Below are 12894 nucleotides of genomic sequence, written 5' to 3'. Positions count from 1 at the left end.
GGAAACCTCCAGAGGTCATTGAGTCTATTCCCCCTTCCAAAGCAGGATCACCTAGGACAGGCTCCCCAGGAGCACATCCAGGCAGGTTTTGAAATTCTCCAGAGGAGACGCCAAAACCTCTCTGGGCAGCCCATTGTAGTACTCTGACACCCTCACCATAAAGAAGTGCATTTCCCAGGCAACCAGCACCAGAACAAGGGGACACAGTCTCAAGCTGTGCCAGGGGAGGTTTAGACTCGAGGTGAGGAGAAAGTTCTTCACTGAGCGAGTCGTTCGTCATTGGAATGGGCTGCCCAGGGAGGTGGTGGAGTCACCGTCCCTAGAGGTGTTCAAGAGGAGATTGGACGTGGCACTTGGTGCCGTGGTCTAGTTGTGGGGTCTATTGGGACAGGTTGGACTCAATGATCCTTGGGGTCTCTTCCGACCTTAGTTATACTGTGATACTGTGAAGTGTCTCCTTCTGTTGAGGTGGAACCTCCTGTGTTCTATCTTGTACCTGTTGTTCCTTGTCCTGTCACTGGGCACCACCAAAGAGAGACTGGCACCTTCATCTTGACACCCACCCCTCAGATATTATAGCTGTTTATAGTAAAGGGCAATGAGAATGGCTCAATTCAGTTGTCTTCATACACACATACAGTGAAACTTTATTATAAACACTGTAGAGTGTCCTAGCTAGTCTTCAGTTGCTGCTAAAGAAGATCATGAGTCTCTCACAGATCAAACATCTTATCTCCACTATTGCACAGACATCTCTGGTACCCTTTCTGATGGCACTACGTACCTGTGTGTGAGTAATTGAAGCATGTCTAAGAACAAATCATCTTGACTAAGCTGAGATTTCTGCACAGTAGAGTTCCACATCAGCACTAGTTATATGCACCTCTCTTTATAGTCCCTGAGAGAAACTGACACTGAGAATAGAATTCATTAACCTATTCCAGAGGTCTACATAAGGGCGCAATAAATTTCCCTCCATAAGTGTCCTTTCTGTCCTCCAAATATAAAGGAAGTATAAAGTTGCCAGCTCAAAGTTGCCAGTATATAATTTAAGTTAATTAATCCTATGCTAAATTGACTAATTCTAAAGCAAACCAATAAGATAAAAACAAGTGGCTTTCGTATCATTAATACCCTGGGTCAATCTGTCCTGACATTTTTCTCTTTAAGGAAATTGTATGTTGAAAAAACAGCAGAATGTGAGTGTGAATTAAATAATCCCAAGCCTTTCTAGAATGATTTTGCCCTAGTTAGTGATAAGAAAATAGTTACAAATATGTGCTCGTACTCCCACTTATTCCTTTTATGTGCAACTGAAATATATTATTCTATTTTTTTTCCCCTCTCTTTTATCTTTCAGCCTATATTTTTTCCCTAAAAGTATTAGAAATTCTAGAGTGTGGGAGGGAATGAATTTAAATGGCTTATCTGAAGTTTTACCCACTTTCTCTTTGTTTGCCATTCCAAAAGTTGTTTGGTTTATTGGGCTTTTGGGGGGGGATGGGTTTTTAGTTTGTTTGGTTGTTTGTATTTTTCTGAGAACAGTTTTGTTCTCAATCCTGAACAAGTCATCCCATGAGCTTTTAAGATAGTTTTAAAGGATGGTGAAATCATATTTAAACTGAAAAAGGAATAGCATTTTGCAGGCAAGTTTAACATCGCAGCTGCAGATTGGATCAAAGGAGAGTTCTCGACTCCTTCCACACAGCATACAAGGGTGCTTGTGCAGCCCTTCACTGTCAGGATGTACAGGCTTCAGTCAATGAGTTCAGCTAATTAAAGATTGCTCTGGATCAGTATGGCTCTCGTATTGGCTCTTTAATTCTTTAACAGGTTTCATTCAGCTCAGAAAACACTTTAACTATACAGACATTTTCCTGATGTGTTAAGATGGGAAAGCTTAATATATAACCAGTTCAGCCACAAAATAGTTTGGGTTTTTCTCCCCTCCCACTGTCCCCATGGGAAGATTATTCCTCAGACTTACTGCTTTAAGGAGTAGGAAGTCTCTTCTGACATCCACCTTCAGTTTATTAAAAGACAATTGAACCCAGGTGCTGGATGGTCAGGTGCCTATTGAATGAAATTAGTGCCCTCTCAGTTATGGGTTTGTCCATATTACCTGTGCTAATTTTAGTCAGCAGCTGTTGCTGCCCCAAGAAGACCTTTTCATGTCTGACATTCTATATGTCTGCTTCTCCAATTTAAAACAAAAACATCCTCATTTGAAAGATTTGGGGTTTTTTCTGTAAATGTTCTTTTTGTGTACAAAACTTCAAACCACTGCAATTTCTTTTAAAGTGGAAATCCCAAGCTCTGTTAAGTGTGTTCAACAGCTCTAATACCAATTATGATGCAGATTAAGACTGAGCCACCAAATTTGCTTTGATCATGCCTGTGCTGTGTGTAAACACAGATCTTTATGTGCCCAGAGTTAGCAACCTACTAGTTTTCTTGCACAGTAAAGATTCACTTAAAGAGAAAATATTACAGAATAATGAATTGTTCCCACAAACCATGTGTTCTTCTCCTATGTTAACAAAAGAAATCTGAACCCAGTTCCTTTGTTTTGATTAAAGGCTTCTTTGCAAATTGTTGTTTCTGAACTTCAAGAAACAAAAAATGCCTTAATGAAACCCTGGACTGGAAAAGAAATGCAATTCTTCCCCATGAACTCTTAATAAATGGATGGTAGTTAAGTGTGGGCTGTTAAGAATTGTAGAACCCAAATCTTTGTATTTTTTCTGTAAAACATTAGAACTATTGTTTATATCTGTCCTGACAGAGAGTTCAAGAGAAAGTAAGTAAGAAAATCCCTGGATACAGGGTCTGCCATTCATGAGAAGCTTCAGCAGTACTTACAAATGATATTTCTCTGATTTAGGAAAGAAACATGTTCTTCAAAGACACAGGGTTTGTGCAACACTTTCCAGGCTGTCTCGAAAAGCCTGTCTAATTTTCTCATCTGGGAAATGCTCTGTACAAGTCTCAAAGTTCACAAAACACAGGACCTAATCCTTCCTTGCTCTTCTGTCTGGGCCTTCTCTCTGCTCTCCCTCCTCAGCCAAGCTCCTCTGCCACCAAAAGGCTGTCATCAAAATGTTCCCCATGGCAGTGACTGCAGGGCATAAGAAGAGGGCAGCCTCACAGTGGCACCCTCTCTGATACCAGCCATGCCACGATGATCCTGGCTGAGCCTATGAGAAGATAACCCCAGCACAGGTCTCTCTGATGGCCAAGGTCTGATTTTTAAGACCCAGACTGAGCCAGGCAACAAATATGGGAACCACATTTTCTTAGTAGCTGTCTTCTGTAATCCACCTTTTTAATACCTCCATGCCAAGGGTCTTGGTATATGTAATAAATAATGCATCTCAAGGGACTGAGAGGGACAGAGGAAAAACACTAAGCCAACAGACTTCTTGCTATGGCAGCTAAATTTCAGCACCCCTTACAGATTTAGCTTTCCTCCCTGCTTCTCCTTCATATCATGAGTTGAGACATGACTAGAAAGGACAGCCTATGTCCTCTGCAGCATCCTCATTCTCAATGAGGGTATGATTCCTTTATCATGTGCACAGTAGAAACTAAACATATCACAAGAGAAGGTGTAGTTGTAGTAATCACAGGCTCTTGCATCTTCACCTGTCTGATGAGACCTATACAGTAGATAATTGCAGAGCCTGCTCACAACATCCCAAGGCCTATGAAGGAGAAGAATGTTTTTGTTACTGACCTATGTTACAACTAGAGTGACTGCCCATTGGAATGGGCTGCCTGAGGAGGTGGTGGGGTCGCCATCGCTGGGGGTGTTCAGGGCGAGGCTTGACAGGATGTTTCGTTGCATGGTTTAGTTGATTGGGTGGTGTTGGATGATAGGTTGGACATGATGATCTTGAAGGTCTCTTCCAACCTGGTTTATTCTATTCTATTCTATTCTATTCTATTCTATTCTATTCTATTCTATTCTATTCTATTCTATTCTATTTCTGTTAAAAAGCAAAACAAAACAAACAGATGAAAGTGCTAATGTCCATTGAGCCAACTCTGCGCAAAGTTTTCCCATCTGCTAGTTTATAGATTTTATTGTATTTGATTTTACAAATTACTGTGACTGCTTGTGTTGGACTCAATTAGGACAGAAGGTTTCAGAATCATGGCATATATGTGCTGCAAACTGAGAAAATAAAATCCTTTATGAATGAGGATGAGCTGATACCTTCTACTTCTCTACAGTTACAAGCTGGATGCATTAATTCTAGTAGATTGTATATTCAACAAGAATGTTTGCCTGGATCCAGTTCTGAAGCATTCCCTGGGATTCCCCAGTGGCCTGAGCCACAAGGGAAGACTTCTCTGCTGAGAGCAAGGAAGACTTGCAGTTATCAAATAGATGTGGGTTTGTGCTGTAGATTAGTTACCACCGTCTGTGAACCTTCCTTAGGGACGCAAAAGCAGCAAAAATAAAGACTTTCTGTAGGGAAAAAACCTCTCTGCCCAGTCAGTATCTGATCATGGACACCTCTACTCTAGATAACATACAAAACTCTTTTGTCCAGTAGTGCCAAATGGGCTCAAGATCACTTAACTTGCATTCAAAGCCTGTCTGTTGCACCAGCGTCCTATTTACAGCCGTAGCGCAGGTTGTTCTCTGTGCAATGAATAGAAGTAAGGTTTGTATTAGTTGAATTGTCCAAGTACCCTGAGATGCAAAAGTTTTAAACACTGACCATACAAATTAAAGAAAATAGCAACCTCTCTTGAAAAGTTAATGGTATTCTTTTCAGCTTCTAAAAATATACTGCTGGTTACATACTTTGCTGTCAATAGCCAAGGTCTCTATTTTTTCCCTCCATGCTTGATCATAAATTTGTTCATCCTCAGCTTTCTGTATTGTTCACATCCTCAGTTCTTTGTACATCACCCAATGTACAAGGAGAAAAACAAGGTCCCAGGTTTTACCCCTAATGAAGCTGTCTTCTGAGTACTGTTGAACATAAATTAGGATAATCTCCACTGAAGTCAGCAGTGATATATCAGCAAAACCAGTGCTGTAAAGATAAGTTCAGGGGAGAGACAAACAATACAGGCTGAACTAAAACAGACTCCGAACATTGCTGAGAGCTTAATACCAACATTTTATAAACATCTCTTCTTTGTAAAAGGCTGGATTGTAAGGCTTGGGAAAGTAGGTTTAGAATAAAAACCTCTGGCAGTGAGTAAGACAGACAAGACTGTGTGTTAACAAGGCAGACAAAGACTCTGGTCTCCAACAGTGACAGACAGTGGCACAAACCTCCTTGGCTCCAGAAAAATAAACTCCCTTCTGTCCCAAATGGGACCCCATCTATGCAGCATAGAGGGTTATAGAAGTCCTATATTATCCATAAGTGTTATCTAGGAGTGTGCTCTGGGCACCAGAATAAACTATCCTAGCGTGAGCAATATCAATTAAACAATGTGGACCATCTTTTAAAGGTGCAGGTTCTTAGACTCTTGTAACAGCACTCTTTAGTTTACAAGCCCAGCTGCAACTCCATGAAGTACCCAAGACAATCCCCTGCCCCCAGGACAGGATCCTCTCTGCCACCTGCATTCCTAAAAAACTTCTTAAACTTTTCTTTTAAAAAGATTGTACTGGGAACTATACACCTGCTGTAGGCAATTAAGCCCGATGCTCTGTATACTCCTGAATAGATATTTTTGGTCCCACTCAAGTCACCCACTCCCTCAGTTTATGCTCACCATTACTCATCCTGTCCACTGAACGTGCAGCTCCAAATATAGACAATTTGTGGCACATATATGCCATGACTCTGGCCCATCACTTGCTTACATTTAAGTGTGGAAATATGATGAAGTAATTCAAATACCATCACGAGCACACATTCTCTTACATGCCAAAGAAAAGGGGCAAGCACTGTGCCATTTAATAAAGTTCAAAATACTGTCAGTTAAATAATTCATCCTAAGATAAACAAACTGTGAATGAAAACTCTCCACAGTTCCACCTAGAAAAAAAAAAAAAAGGATCCAGCAGCAGAGTGCAGGAATCATCTTTACTTCTGTGAAGATCAAATGAAACCGGGAATGTTTCTTTTTTGGGACTTCACTGATTTATAGAGTGCCTATTGCCATAGCAGGTAAATGCTATTAATACACATGGATAAAGAGAAAATCTTGTTATCAAAAATGTGTTGTACTAGTTAATGGCTAATTGTATTCCCATTTCCCAAGGTGAAAAGTTTGGCCATTGGGATTACAAAGACACATTTTCACTTTATTCCTGCCATTTGCCTTAATTGATACATACAATCCTGTGGAAGTTTCCACTGCCATTTAGCACTTTAATAGGATAAATATCTGTAAGAATGTTTTGGAAATATGTTATCTGGATGTATAAAACACTCAGTTCTTGGGTTGGGGTGAAGGGCTACATATACTATCAGCATAGTCATGGCCTAATTTGGAAGTGTTGTGTTAAGAAGTATAAAAGCACGCACAAATGATCTAGAAGGTCTTCAGGCCAGCGAAATATCCCAGAAATATGTCCCCTATCAAAAGCCCTCATGATGCCAGCTCTCTGAAACTGTACCAAAACAGTACAGTGGCAGAAGGTGTTACAGGCAGGGTGTCCTTCATTCTCCAGTCTTGTGTGCATCAAACCACCCTGTGAACTCCTTCCCAGGGCCACATTTTCCTGCCAGACCTGCATCTGCCCCACTGCAGTGATGGGAGCAGAATCAGGCATAGAAATTACCTCACACATAATGAGGTTGCTCACCAGTACTGACAGTTCTGGAGAGCAAAGCAAACAGCATTTGGCAACAGGAAACAGTGATGAATGTGTCATTGAAGCATTTAGGTTGCTGTACATCTGCCTGACCTCTCTGACCATTTTTTAAATCAAAATGGTGTTTGGAACACATTTGTCCAAAGCAAAAGCCTTGCAGATCTCCTGTGGAGGCTTATTCAGGAAGCTAGTATCAGCTTCTGACAAAATCAACATGGAAAGATGTCCCATCTGTTCAGATACTGGACACATAAATGAAATGCAGTACAGGGCTGAAGACAATGCAGAAAAAGAGGGGAGTGCAACAAGGCAGCAGAGACCAGGTGGTGGAGGGGGTGGCAGGCAGAGAACATGGCTTGGCATCTGGCAGGTTTTTCAGGTGATAAAAAGATTTCTGTCTTTTTCTGATGGCAGTGTAACACTCAAGTCACCCTCACTCAACCAAATTGTTTACATAACTGTGGGATACCAGCTTCTGATAGTCACTTTTCTTCACAGGGTCTTTCCACCAACGCATGTCAGCTTATGCAATGCTTCCCTTAGCACTTTGGTGCAGCATGGGCTTCACAGTGCCACCACCTGAGGACACAGGAAGTAGGCAGAAGCAGAGCCTGAATGCCAAGCTTGGACTCCCAGCTGTGATGTTCTTATCTGTGGTTTGCTAACTCAGCATTTAGTATAGAATAGCTAACACTTTTTCATCAAAAATGCAGAGCTTTTTTTTCTTACAGAGAGCTAACCAACAAGGAACCATCATTCTTTGCAATATCCTAGCTGATGACTTAGCAGTTTATGTTTTTTTCCTCTAGTAGCTAGAATTGCATCCTGTAGAAACATGTGGATAGGAAGGTTAGGGTTAGGAAAGGCAATGTCTGCAACAGCATCATGTGACAGCTGGGGAAAATGGAATAAGATGAACATTCTCCCAGGCAACCAGCACCAGAAAAAGAGGACACAGTCTCAAGCTGCACCAGGGGAAGTTTAGGCTCGAGGTGAGGAGAAAGTTCTTCACAGAGAGAGTTGTTAGTCGTTGGAATAGGCTGCCCAGATAGGTGGTGGAGTCACCATCCCTGGAGGTGTTAGAGAGGGGATTGGATGTGGCACTTGGAGCCATGGTTTAGTTAATCAGGAGGTGTTGGGTGACAGGTTGGACTTGATGATGTTTGAGGTCTCTTCCAACCTTATTGATTCTATGATTCAATGATTATAACCAGGTTGGAAGAGACTTTTGAGATCATCAAGTCCAACCTATCATCCAACACTATCTAATCAACTAAACCATGGCACCAAGCATCCCATCAAGTCTCTTCCTAAACACCTCCAGTGATGGCAACTCCACCACCTCCCTGGGCAGCCCATTCCCATGGCCAATCACTCTTTCTATGAAGAACTTTTTCCTAACATCCAGCCTGATGGCTCCCAGAGCCTGCAATGTGCCATCATCTTCCACTATGTAAGAAGCTCTTCTGGATGCTGGGCTGGGAAAACAATAGGGGGATACAAGCACCAATAAGGCACTGCTTTGGCTATTGTAAGAAGAAAAATCTTGTAGCATCTCAAGTTCTTTGCTGTTCCTAGGTCAGCAGCTCACAGAACTGACACAAGACTGCCAAGGGAGCAGCTGTATTTTCATGTGACTGTAAATACACTGCCTTTCCCTTATGGTGCTAACATTTCTGGGTCACTATCTGCATCCTACCTCACCCCACCTACCAGACCTTTGCCCTGGCCCACTGCGTGTTCTGGAGGTAAATACCATCCTTGAGGGTTTTCAGCAGCTGCAGATTCAAAATAGCTGATGGATTAAACCAGATGAAGGTATCCAGCTTCTTGCTTGGGGGTGTTGTTGTTTTGGGCTTTTTTTTCAACTTCTAGATGCATTAGCAGAGCAAATTCCACTGCTGCTTTGAGTTGGTGGCTTATGCAGAGTGGGATACATTCATCTACAAACTGTCAAAGAGTTTCTAGAGGAAACCTCAAGGAAACAGGTATATTCAATGGGTAGGTATTAGTCCTGCAAAGAAAAATAATGAAATACAGAGAAACACTGGGCAAAAAGCCTTGAACTCAACAGTGGTTTGATTTGTAGTTTTTATTAACCTTAAATAAATTGGTGTAAAAGCAAACATATTGTGGAAGGCTTGTTCCTGGCTGATTTACCAGTCAGTGTGTTTATAACTGTACAGATGCATATAAAGTTGTAAGAAGAACTAGAAAGGCAGTCTAGCCCCAGGCTGAGTGCTGGTTTATAGGCACTTTTGAGGTTTAATGACTGGTGCTATTGCAATGTTTAAACCATTTATGAGATAAATGGCTGAGATAAAATTCAGATATCACTGTTTCTTACAGCTGTGGGAATACTTACATGCCTAGACAGCGACTTCTTACAGATAGTTTGTGAAGGGTGCTTGCTTTTGAAAACCCACTTAGGATATCAGATTCTGTCTTTGACCTCACCCAAAAAGGCAACAGAAGTTTGGTGCCTGGAACAAAACCTTACTCCTGATTCATACCCTCTCAGCTGTGCTAGTTGACTTCTGAAAGAGTTGTTTTTCAGAAGACCACGGAGAATGCAATTCATCAAAGTTTCCCTCTCATCATACCCCCCTGAAATGAAGGGAAAATGCTGCAATGGAAACTTTTTTGAGGTACCTTTTGAAAGAAATTATATAACGAGATAACAGGAGGGTTTGCCTCTTGCAATCTCTGTCTAAGATCAGTGCTGTCTTTGAAGCTTGGCTCGGAGAGATGTCACAGCATTGCAACAGGCAGCTGCTGTTGTACTGTCTGCTTTCGAGTCTATGAGATACAAACAGGGGGGAAAATTCCTTTATAGCTTTTATCAATTGCTTTTCTACAGAAGACCCATGAAGTCTATGAATCTTATGGGATTTTACATGATGGAATTTGCCTGGGGATGATATCTGAGACATAAAGGACTAGAATTGAGGCTAAGCAATGATTATTTAATTAAACTGTGTAATTAAACTATGCTTTGAGCCCTGCCCTGTGTCTTAGTTATTGATTCTGCACACACGTGAGACTGGTCATTGCCACTGGTTCAGCCACACCAGTTAAATCCATCCCAAAAATTTCCCAGTCATGGTGTTCTAAATGCAGGTATGCTAATACACAGTACCCAGGATAAGCTAATTCCCTGTGGTGTTTGAAATGTGATTCAGCTGGGCATCTGCACTGCTTTGTCACTCAAGAGGGCATCCTCTTCCCTGAGGTACTTCTGCAACATGCTTAGAAGAAAAGCAGCTCAGAATGGGTTTGAACTGGTGGTGGTAGCAGTGGGGTTTTATTAAACATTATTTTTTCCAACTTTTTCCAAAATACTCTGCTAGAAGCCCCATCTAGCTAGGACAAAATGTGCAGTTTCTCCAGCAGCTGCAGCTGTAACAGTATTACCTCTCCTATGCTGCAGTGTTCTAAAGAGCTGCTAGTTAAAAATGGAAATGGCTCATGTTCTCTGGCTCTGAAGTTGCATTTGATAAGGATCAAGAGGCTTTGGTGATGAAACTAAATAGGGCAGTTATTAAAAGGCAGCATTCCTGAAATAAAGTGTACAAACACTTTCATCTAGAGCTGATGCATTTCAAATGCCACTTGTGTAGGAAAGGAGTGTTAGTGTCGGACCCAGATTCTTGTCAGGAGAGTGATGGGGGACAAGGCTCTTCAAAGAGCTCTGGTGCACTAGGATGGATGGGGTTTAAAACTCCTATGAACTCTTTTCTTACTTTATCAGCTTTGAGAAAGGAAAAAAAGAAAAAAATAAGAGCTGATAAAAACAGGTTCTGGGTACAAGAAATTATCCTCTTCTGGATATGAGCATTGCAAATTACCCATGGAACATTCTGAAGTTGTTCCAAATAACCATAATTCCTGTGTTGTTTCTTTCAGCCTAGGTTTTAAAGCATTTTGCAGACAATAATTACTTCCACCTACCATGTGGCAGGACAAGAGAAGATAATGATGCAAGGAAAAATAAGAACAGTATGAAACAGTCTGCATGACTATTAGAAGACTCCCTGGCTAGGCTGAAGTCTGTCCCTAATGCTTTGCGGCCTCCAGTAAAACAATGCCAACTTTCAATCATATTCAGCTGAGTTCCTCAGATGATATCTGCTCCGACGACACTATATACATGAATGAGAAAAGTACAGGAAACAGAGACTTCAGAAGAAAGGTAATGAAGAATAATTTGTATCTTGGAAAATTTATCAGCTTTGGGCCAGTTACTTCAAGAGTCATTTATCTACTAGTGTCTTCTCACTTTTAAAAACCCCATGTATTAGTGAGTGGAGAGAAGGGAAAACCCTCCTTTACAAGCCAGAGTGTTGGTACTGAAGGTCTGGAAGTCAAAATTATGTCAAATAAAACTGCCAAGCATCAGATAAGCTGTTTTAACCTCCTAGCAAAAACAGGGTAACACCATGTACCAGGAGCATTATCCTTGTACAGTTTCTTCCCAACCTCTAGTAGTGGGGACTGTGCAAACTTCCCTGTGCAGCCTTCCATACTGCACTGATTTCTCACTCCAGAAAGCTTTCAGCTATTGAAATCTCCCTTGCTGTAGTTAAAGCCTACTGAACTAAGTTTTCTACACTGAACACAAGGAAGAACATGTTCCCTTATGTAAGTGCTGATATCTCTTCCCTTAGGCAGTAACAGGTTTCCTATGACAGTGCACTGGGTTTGTGTAGCAAGGTTTCAGTAGCTGGGGGGCTGAAGGAGTGGATTTGTGGGAAGCTGCTATAAACTTCTACTGTGTCTGATAGAGTCAATGCATCCACACAGGACAAAGCTGGCTAAGTGCAGTTCTACTCTCCTTGTTGGAGGGTAGTTCCCTCTTTCCTTGCTCATGCCAGTCCCTTCCTGCCTGAGGTTCCGCAGGGAGTTCAGCACAGTGACTGAGAGCTTCTCTGCTTTTCATACAGAGGGTTATCTAAAGATAACCTCAGAGCTGGAGCCCTGCCTGGCCTTTGAACTATTGATACCAAACTGCTGTGGAGAGGCTACTTCCAGTGGCTTTCCACCTGAGAAAAACACTTCAATATTGATTCTCTGTCTTCTCCAGCTTTAACAGCCTAGCTATGGAGTCTTTGCAACTGTGTAATCCTTGAAGCACAAGAGCTCAAAGCAGTGTATCATTTGTCAGTCTCCAGAATTCCTTACTGGAATGTAGACTATTTTTTTTTCCATGTGTGTTGAAACACAGCATACACCTTCATTTATCCTAGCATCCCCCTATATATCTCTTTGTTTTCCATAAAAGCATTTCACAGTTTGTGACCTACTGTCTTTGAATATGTGTATCTTGACTATGTCCTTGTGTTCACCTAACTAAATGCCCTGGAGTGTATGCAAAGTGTAGATGTGTTTCTTATGTCTTCTGTACAAGGGGTTTACTTCTGACAGAAATGAAACCCATACACAGTATTACAGTATCAAGGAAGAAATGCTTTAAAGAAAAACTACTTGCTCTTTAGCTAGGTCTCTTAAACTTTAAGGTCTGTGTAAATGTTCTACTGGAAACTCTGAACCCATGTAGAAGCTTTTTGGAGTGGATTTTTTGTTGTTGGTGGTTTTGTTTGTTGTTTGATTTGGTTTGGTTTGCATTTTGTGGTTTGGGGATGTGTGTTGTGTGGTTTTTGTTGTTGTTGGGTTGGTTGGTTTGGTTTTGCTTGTTTGGGTTTTTGGTTGTTTTGTGTTTGGTTGTTTGGTGGGTTTGGTTTTTTTTTTTTTATTTTAATATGAGGATAGAGTTTGACTCAGCTTGTTAGACTCCTTAATTATGAAGCACTTAATCAATCAACATCATTCTATGGAGTAAGTGCAGTCCTGTAGAGCCTACCCCTGGAGCTATGAGAAGCTACATGGAGACAAGTTTGACGCCTCTGGCACAAATCTTCCTCTCCTCTGCCCCTTGGGGTGAATGCTGGAAGTGGGGTGGTGTCAGTGGCAGGAGGTACAGCTGCCCTAGGGTGGACAGTGTTGTACAAAAAATAATCCCTCTGGCCTGTGGCTTACTGTGCCCTTACATCTTACATCAAAGCTTGACAAGGGATCCTCGTGTGCTTAGCAAAAGGAAGGGA

This window comes from Dryobates pubescens, chromosome 3, assembly GCF_014839835.1.
Source record: "Dryobates pubescens isolate bDryPub1 chromosome 3, bDryPub1.pri, whole genome shotgun sequence".
Taxonomy (NCBI): Eukaryota; Metazoa; Chordata; class Aves; order Piciformes; family Picidae; genus Dryobates; species Dryobates pubescens.
The sequence above is the reverse complement of the archived record's forward strand: the minus strand, read 5'-3'. Positions refer to the sequence as shown.